We start from the raw sequence: 8,213 nt of genomic DNA, 5'->3' as shown, positions 1-8,213 counted from the left end.
CCATTAGATAGTGTGTGACTTGCTAGTGTTCAGAATGGATGCAGAAGTAAAAAAAACACCCAATTTGGATCTCAAATGCTATTGGCATTTGGATATATTTTTACATCTTATCACTGTCCAACCTACAGGGACCAATCTGTGATTTGTAGGGGAGTTTCAGAAGCATGGTATATACTAAACTCACCAGTGATGTTTAAAACGATTTTTTTGCACCTGAACACCCATGACATTGCTGCACTCTGCACATCTGCTTCCTGCAGAGTTTTGAATGGCATGTCATGCACGGCAGCTACCACACTGTGCACACCATCCTTCATGACCACACTTGAACTGAAAGCACACACACAGCGGGCATCAGCAGGAGACCTCCGCATATGCAAACCAGTGAGGGGTACGCACATCCGCGAAGCAGCTCGTTCCCTCTGAGCAGGCTATGAGCACTCTGGCTCTGGAGTCACTGAAGGTCAGCCGGACCCAAGGCATGAGGCAGATGCTGCACTTGAACTGTTGAAAGCTGTCTCTCATTTCCTTCCTCTTTTTATTCACACACCCTCAGCCCTCCTTCCGAGGGCAGCACCCCACTCCAGAGAGGCACTCACACAAAGAGTTACTCACACAGAGAATTATTCACACCGAAAGGTAATCACACAGAGAGTTACTCATACAGAGGATTACTCACACAGAGAGGTACTCACACAGAGGCACTGATACAGAGAGGCATTCACACAGATAGGTACTCAGACAGAGAGGTACTCACACAGAGAGAGTACTGACAGACCAGCCAGAGCAGCTTTTGTGGTGAGAGCGAAGCCTCTTAAGAGACATCGAGTGGGAGACCACATCCTGCATCCTCTCTGCACCAGGTAGGTGACTCCATATTCCTTTGAGAGCTCTCTCACCCACCCTCCTGAAGGGCAGTGGTCTCTACACAGGACAGCATCCTCTGAAGAGTGAGCTTAAATGAAAGGGCAAATATGGGGAAAGGGGTATCCTTGGGGCAGCAGGGGAGTGGGGCCAAAGATCAGAAGAGGAGAGGAAGCTGCCACCTCAGAGAAGAGTAGGAAACCTTCAGGGCAACCATCGCCATGGCCTCTGCAATTATGTGGCACTGGATGGGCAAATTATAAAGAAAGGTTGACTAACGGAGGCATTAGCTGCATATAGTAGACTTTGTTCACCACAATGCATCGAGAGTTGAATTTGTAACTTTCATTGAAACAAAAGAGATTGAAATGCTGAAGAGTAAAGATTTGTTTCATTAGAAAGACAACCACACAGGTTGAGCATATAATTGAGAATGTTTTTTACCACTATTCAATGTTTCGTTTTTTGCAGGTAACACAGGAGTGCCATTTTATTAACGTCACCCTGTCTACCTCCTAGCTTTTGTTAAACACATCCAATGTGTAATATTTAGATCCCTGAGATATATCAGAGTAGTGATATATAGTTTTTTAGAACAGTAAGTTCTTATTGTCATAAAAATATATAAGGTTTCACTCAGCAGGAAACAAGCCACATTCATCTTCTTTGGAAGCTTTGGGATTAGGCGGTGTCCTCTGGAGTCAACTATGTTCTCTAAGATACAGCTGCTCATAACAGCGCAGTACAGTTATGTTTTTTATCTGCTTGCCCCCTACTTACTGTAGGACACAGCCATGCAGAGCAGTGTAGTACATTTATGTTTAGTATCTGGGTGTCTCCTACTTACTATAAACTAAAGCAGTCCAGATCAGTGCTTTGCGTGTCTCCTCCTTACTGTAAGATAAAGCCATCCACATCAGTGCTCTGCGCGTCCCCTACTAACCATGTCCCCTACTTACTGTAAGATAAAGCCGTCCAGATCAGTGTCTCCTACTTACTGTAAGATAAGGCAGTCCAGATCATTGCTCTGCATGTCTCCTACTTGCTGTAAGATAAAGCAGTCCAGATCAATGCTCTGTGTGTCTCCCACTTACTGTAAAATAAAGCAGTCCAGATCAGTGGTCTGCATGTCTCCTACTTACTGTAGGATAAAGCAGTCCAGATCAGTGTCTCCTACTTACTGTAGGATAAAGCAGTCCAGATCAGTGTCTCCTACTTACTGCAGGATAAAACTGTCCAGATCAGTGCTCTGTGTTTCTCCTACTTACTGTAAGATAAAGCAGTCCAGATCAGTGGTCTGCTTGTCCCCTACTTGCTGTAAGATAAAGCTGTCCCGATCAGTGGTCTGCACGTCTCCTACTTACTGTAAGATAAAGCAGTCCAGATCAGTGTACTGCATGTCTCCTACTTGCTGTAAGATAAAGCAGTCCAGATCGGTGCTCTCGTGTCTCCTACTTGCTATAAGATTAAGCAGTCCAGAACAGTGGTCTGCACATCTCCTACTTACTGTAAGATAAAGCAATCCAGATCAGTGCTCTGTGTGTCTCCTACTTACTGTAGGATAAAGAAGTCCAGATCCGCATTCTGAGTGTGTAGGAAAGTACCATATTGCCTGGCATGTTACCCCCATGTTTCACATGTGTGTAAGTTTGTTTTGCCTGTCTCACTGGGATCCTGCTTGCCAGGACCCCAGTGCTCATAGTTGTGGCCTGAATGTGTGTATCTGTGTAGTGACTAACTGTGTCACTGAGGCTCTGCTAACCAGGACATCAGTGCTTATGCTCTCTCTGCCTTTAAAATTGTCACTATAGACTAGAGACCATTTTCACCAATTCTAATTGGCACACTGGAACACCGAGGTACCGAGGTACATAGGGTATTGGGGTTCCAGGAGATCCCTGTGGGCTGCAGCATTTCTTTTGCCACCCATAGGGAGCCCAGACAAATCTTACACAGGACTGCCACTGCAGCCTGAGTGAAATAACGCACACGTTATTTCACAGCCATTTTACACTGCACTTAAGTAACTTATAAGTCACCTATATGTCTAACCCTCACTTAGATAGTTACTAAGTGTGAGAGCACCCTGGCACTAGCCAAGGTGCCCCCACATAGTTCAGGGCAATTTCCCTGGACTTTGTGAGCGCGGGACACCATTACACATGTGCACTACATATAGGTCAATACCTATATGTAGCTTCACAAGGGTAACTCCGAATATGGCCATGTAACATGTCTAAGATCATGGAATTGTCCCCCCATGCCAAATCTGGTATTGAGGTGCCAGTCCCATGCATCCCTGGGGCTCCACTATGGATCCTGGGTACTGCCAAACCAGCTCTCTGGGGTTTTCTCTGCAGCTACCGCTGCTGCCAACCCACAGACAGGGTTCTGCCCTCCTTGTGTCTGGGCAGCCCAGTCCCAGGAAGGCAGAACAAAGGATTTCCTCTGAGAGAGGGTGTTACACCCTCTCCCTTTGGAAATAGGTGTTAAAGGCTAGGAAAGAGTAGCCTCCCCCAGCCTCTGGAAATGCTTTGAAGGGCACAGATGGTGCCCTCCTTGCATAAGCCAGTCTACACTGGTTCAGGGAACCCCCAGCCCATGCTCTGGCACGAAACTGGAAAAAGTAAAGGGGAGTGACCATTCCCATGTCCATCACCACCCCAGGGGTGGTGCCAGAGCTCCTCTAGTGTGTCTAGGACCTCTGCCATCTTGAATCCAGAGGTGAGAGGGCACAATGGAGGCCTCTGAGTGGCCAGTGCCAGCAGGTGATGTCAGGGACCCCTCCTGATAGGTGCTTACCTCACTAGGTGGCCAATCCTCCTCTGAGGGCTACTTAGGGTCTCTCCTGTGGGCTTTTCCTCAGAAAGAATTCATAGAGTTCCTCTGCATCTCCCTCTTCGACTCCTGACAAGGATCGACCGCAGACTGCTCCAGGATGCCTGCAAAACTGCAACAAAGTAGCAAGAAGACTACCAGCGACATTTTAGAGTCTATTTCTGCCGGCTTTCTCAACTGTTTCCTGGTGGTGCATGCTCTGGGGGCTGTCTGCCTTCACCCTGCACTGGAAGCCAAGAACAAATCTCCTGTGGGTCGACGGAATCTTCCCCCTGCTCCAGCAGGCACCAAACTTTAGCATCACCAGTACTCTGGGACCCCTCTCATCCTGACGAGCGTGGCCCCTGGAACACACGTCATGGACCCAAGTGACCCAGACTGTCCAGTGGTCCAACTGTCCAAATTTGGAGGAGGTAAGTCCTTGCCTCCCCTCTCCAGACAGTAATCTTGTGTACTATGTGAACTGCAGTTGCTAGGGCTTCTGTGCACTTTTGCAAGGAATCCTTCGTTCATAGCATAGCCCAGGTCCCCAGCACTCTGTCCTGTATTGCTCAACTCACTGAGTTGTCCACCGGCTTCGTGGGACCCTCTTTTGTAGTGTTGAGACAACCACTGTGCTCAGTTTTCTTGAACCCATGTTCAAGTACTTCTGCGGGTGCTACCTTATTGTGTGTGGGCTCCCTGTGTTGCTGAGGGACCCCTCTGTCTCCTCTTCCAAGTGGGGACCTCCTGGTCCTTCCTGGGCCCGGGCAGCACCCTTTTTCTTCAACCACGACTCTTGCAGCTAGCAAGGCTTGTTTGCGGCCTTTCTCCAAGAAAACAGCTCTGCATCCTCCAGACCTCCGTGGCACATCCTCTGCACAAAGGAGAACTTCCTGGCACCTTTCGTTGTTGCAGAACCTTCAGCTTCTTCCATCCGGAGGCAGCCATTTTGCACCTTCATCCGGGGTTTAGTGGGCTCCTGCCCCCCCAGACACTTTCGTGACTCTTGGACTTGGTCCCCTTCCTTTACAGGTCCTCAGGTCCAAGAATCCGTCTTCAGTGCTTTGCAGTCTGTTGTGGTCTTTGCAGAATCTCCTATCACGGCTTTAGTGTTTTTCTGAGAAAGTAGTATCAATTTACTCCTACTTCTCAGGGTCTTGGGGTGAGGTATCTTGGACACCCGTAGTGTCTTCTTCCACTCCCAGCGACCCTCTACTCACTACACTAGGCCTGGGGTCCCTAAGTGGTTCTCATTCCACTTTCTTAGTATATGGTTTGTGTTGCCCCTAGGCCTATTGCATCCTATTGTATTCTACAGTGTTTGCACTACTTTTCTAAATGTTTACTTACCTGATTTTGGTTTGTGTGTATATTTTGTGTATTTTACTTACCTCCTAAGGGAGTATATCCTCTGAGATATTTTTGGCACATTGTCACTAAATTAAAGTACCTTTATTTTTAGTAACTCTGAGTATTGTGATTCTTATAATATAGTGCTATATGGTACAAGTGGTTTAGTAGGAGCTTTGCATGTCTCCTAGTTCAGCCTAAGCTGCTCTGCTATAGCTACCTCTATCAGCCTAAGCTGCTAGAACACTACTAATCTACTAATAAGGGATAACTGGACCTGGCACAAGGTGTAAGTACTATCAGGTACCCACTATAAGCCAGGCCAGCCTCCTACAGAGTGTCTCCTACTTACTGTAAGATAAAGCAGTCCAGATCAGTGTTCTGCGTGTCTCCTACTTACTGTAGGATAAAGCAGTCCAGATAAGTGTTCTGAGTGTCTCCTACTTACTGTAAGATAAATCAGTCCAGATCAATCTTTTGCAGTGCAGTAATGGTATGTTTATCATCTGTAGGTCTTCTACTTACTGTAAGATACTGCTGTACGCAATAGAGAAGTACTGATATTTAGTATCTGCGTGTCTCTTACTTACTACAAGATACAATGGTTCAGAGCAGAGTACTACAGTTATGGTTAATATCTACATGTCTCCTATCTACTCTAAGATGTAGTTGTGCAGAGCAGTGTAGTAAAATTATGTTTAACATGTAGGTGTCTCCTATATACTGTAAGACACAGCTGTGCCGAGCAGAGTATTAAAATTATGTTTACTATCTGTTAGTCTCCTGCATACAGTACGATACAGATGTGCAGAGCAGTGTAGTAATGTTATGTTTACTATCTGTGGGTCTCCCACATATTGTAAGACACAGATGTGCAGAGAAGTGTAGTAAAGTTATGTTTACTATCTGTGAGTGTCCTCCATACAGTAAAATACAGATGTGCAGAGCAGTCTAGTAAATTATGTTTACTATCTGTGGTCTCCTACATATTGTAAGATACAGATGTGCAGAGAAGTGTAGTAAAGTTATGTTTACTATCTGTGAGTCTCCTCCATACAGTAATATACAGATGTGCAGAGCAGTCTAGTGAAGTTATGTTTGCTATCTGTGGGTCTCCTACATACTGTAGGATACAGATGTGCAGAGCAGTGTAATAAAGTTATGGTTATTATCTGTGGGTCTCCTGCATACAGTAAGATACTGCAGAGCAGTGTAGTAAAGATATATTTTATATCTGTGTATCTCCTATCCCTCTATAAGATACAGCCGTACATACCAATCGTAAAATTATGTTTATTATCGGTGTGTCTCCTACTTACTCCTACTTACTATAAGATACAGCTGTACTTAACAGTAACTGTGTGTCTCCTACATACTAGAAGATACAGGTGTACATAACAGTTTAGTAATGTTATGTTTAGTATATGCTGGTCCCCTACTTAGTATAAGATACATCTGTACATGGCAGTGTTGTCATGTAATCGATGGTATAAGAATTTCTCCTACTTACTATAAAATACAGCTTTGCAGATTATGGTAGAAATGTTATCTTTAATATCTGCGTGTCTCCTACTTACTATAAGATACAGCTGTATGTAACAGTATCTGTGTGTCTACTTACTAGAAGTACAGCCGTACATACTGTGTAGTAAAGTCATGCTTAGTATCTGCATGCCCCCTACTTACTATAAGATACCCCGTACATACTAAGAAGTAAAGTCATGTTTAGTATCTGTATGCCCCCTAGTTACCATAAGATACAGCCGTACATACTGAGAAGTAAAGTTATGTTTAGTATCTGCATGCCCCTACTTACTAGAAGATACAGTCATACATACTGTGTAGTAAATTCATGTTTTGTAGCTGCATGCCGCTATTTACTAGACGATACAGCCATACATACTGTGTAGTAAAGTCATGTTTAGTATCTGCATGCCCTCTACTTACTAGAAGATACAGCGGTACATACTGTGTAGTAAAGTCATGTTTAGTATCTGCATGCCCCCTACTTACTAGAAGATACAGCCGTACATAACAGTGTAAAACACTGTTTTGTATCAGTATGTCTCCTACTGTGAAATACTTCTGTGAGGATTATTGCACTACTTTCATGTTTAATATCTGCCTTTCTCTTACTGACTATAAGATACAGCTGTACATAGTGAGTAGTAAAGTCATGTTTAGTATCTGCATGTCCCTTAGTTACTATAAGATATAGCTGTACATAACAGTGCAGTAACGTTATGTTTATTATCTGCAGGTTTCCTACTTACTATAAGATACAGCTGTACATAACAGTATAGTAATGTTATGTTTAGTATCTTGCTTCCCAAGATGATCACCTCCGTCTTGTCAGCATTCAGTTTTAAGCACTTGGATTTCATTGCGTCACTGAATTTGTCTCAGAAATGAAGAGTATTAGTTGGCTGTCATCGGTGTAAGAGATGATGTTGAGTCCACAGGAATGAATAATCTCGGCCATAGACGTTGAAAAGGGTGGGACTGAGAGAGGATCCCTGGGGGACTCTGCATATGTTGTTCTTAGGTTCTGAGGTGAAAGGTGGGAGGTGGATCCTCTGAGTGCGGCCTGTGGTGAAGATGTGGATCCATTTGAGGGCGTTGCTTCAGAACTCGATGTGGTGGAGTGTGGTGGTGAGGGTGAAGTGGGAGATGGTGTTGAATGCGGTGGAGAGGTCTAGGTGGATCAGGGACGCTTTCTCTCCATGGTTGACGAGGGACCTAAGGTCGTCCACTGCGGTGATAAAGGTGGTCTTGGTGCTGTGGTTGGAATGAAAACCACATTGGGAGGAGTCAAGTAGGTTGTGTCTTTCCAGGTGTTCATAGAGCTGCTTGTTGATGGCTGTTAGACCTGACAGCCTTAGGGTGGTTATCCCCCAACTTTTTGCTTGGCTCCCTCCAATTTACTGACACTGCTTTTGCTGGTTTTAGCACTGTACCACTGCTAACCAGTGCTAAAGTGCATATGCTCTCTCCCTTAAAACATGGTAACATTGGTTCATACCCAATTGGCATATTTGATCTACTTGTAAGTCTCTGGTAACGTGCACTACATGTATCCCGGGCCTTTACATTGAATGCTACTAGTGGTCCTGCAGTACCGGGTGTGCCACCCACATAAGTAGCCCCTTAATCATGTCTCAGGCCTGCCATTCCCATGC

At 45.0% G+C, this 8,213-nt stretch overlaps 1 protein-coding gene across 1 annotated transcript in view; it reads left to right on the top strand.

The window, feature by feature from the left end:
- The first annotated feature begins 600 nt into the window (after positions 1-600).
- Positions 601-8,213, top strand: part of LOC138293755 (chemerin-like receptor 1) — a 51,605-nt gene continuing 43,992 nt past the window's right edge. Inside the window, exon 1 of the mRNA XM_069233096.1 lies at positions 601-863. The gene's annotated coding sequence lies outside the window, so the exon portion shown is untranslated. The remainder of the gene's footprint in view (positions 864-8,213) is intronic.

Source organism: Pleurodeles waltl, chromosome 4_2 (assembly GCF_031143425.1).
Source record: "Pleurodeles waltl isolate 20211129_DDA chromosome 4_2, aPleWal1.hap1.20221129, whole genome shotgun sequence".
NCBI lineage: Eukaryota > Metazoa > Chordata > Amphibia > Caudata > Salamandridae > Pleurodeles > Pleurodeles waltl.
This window is presented reverse-complemented; position numbering and strand designations above follow the sequence as displayed.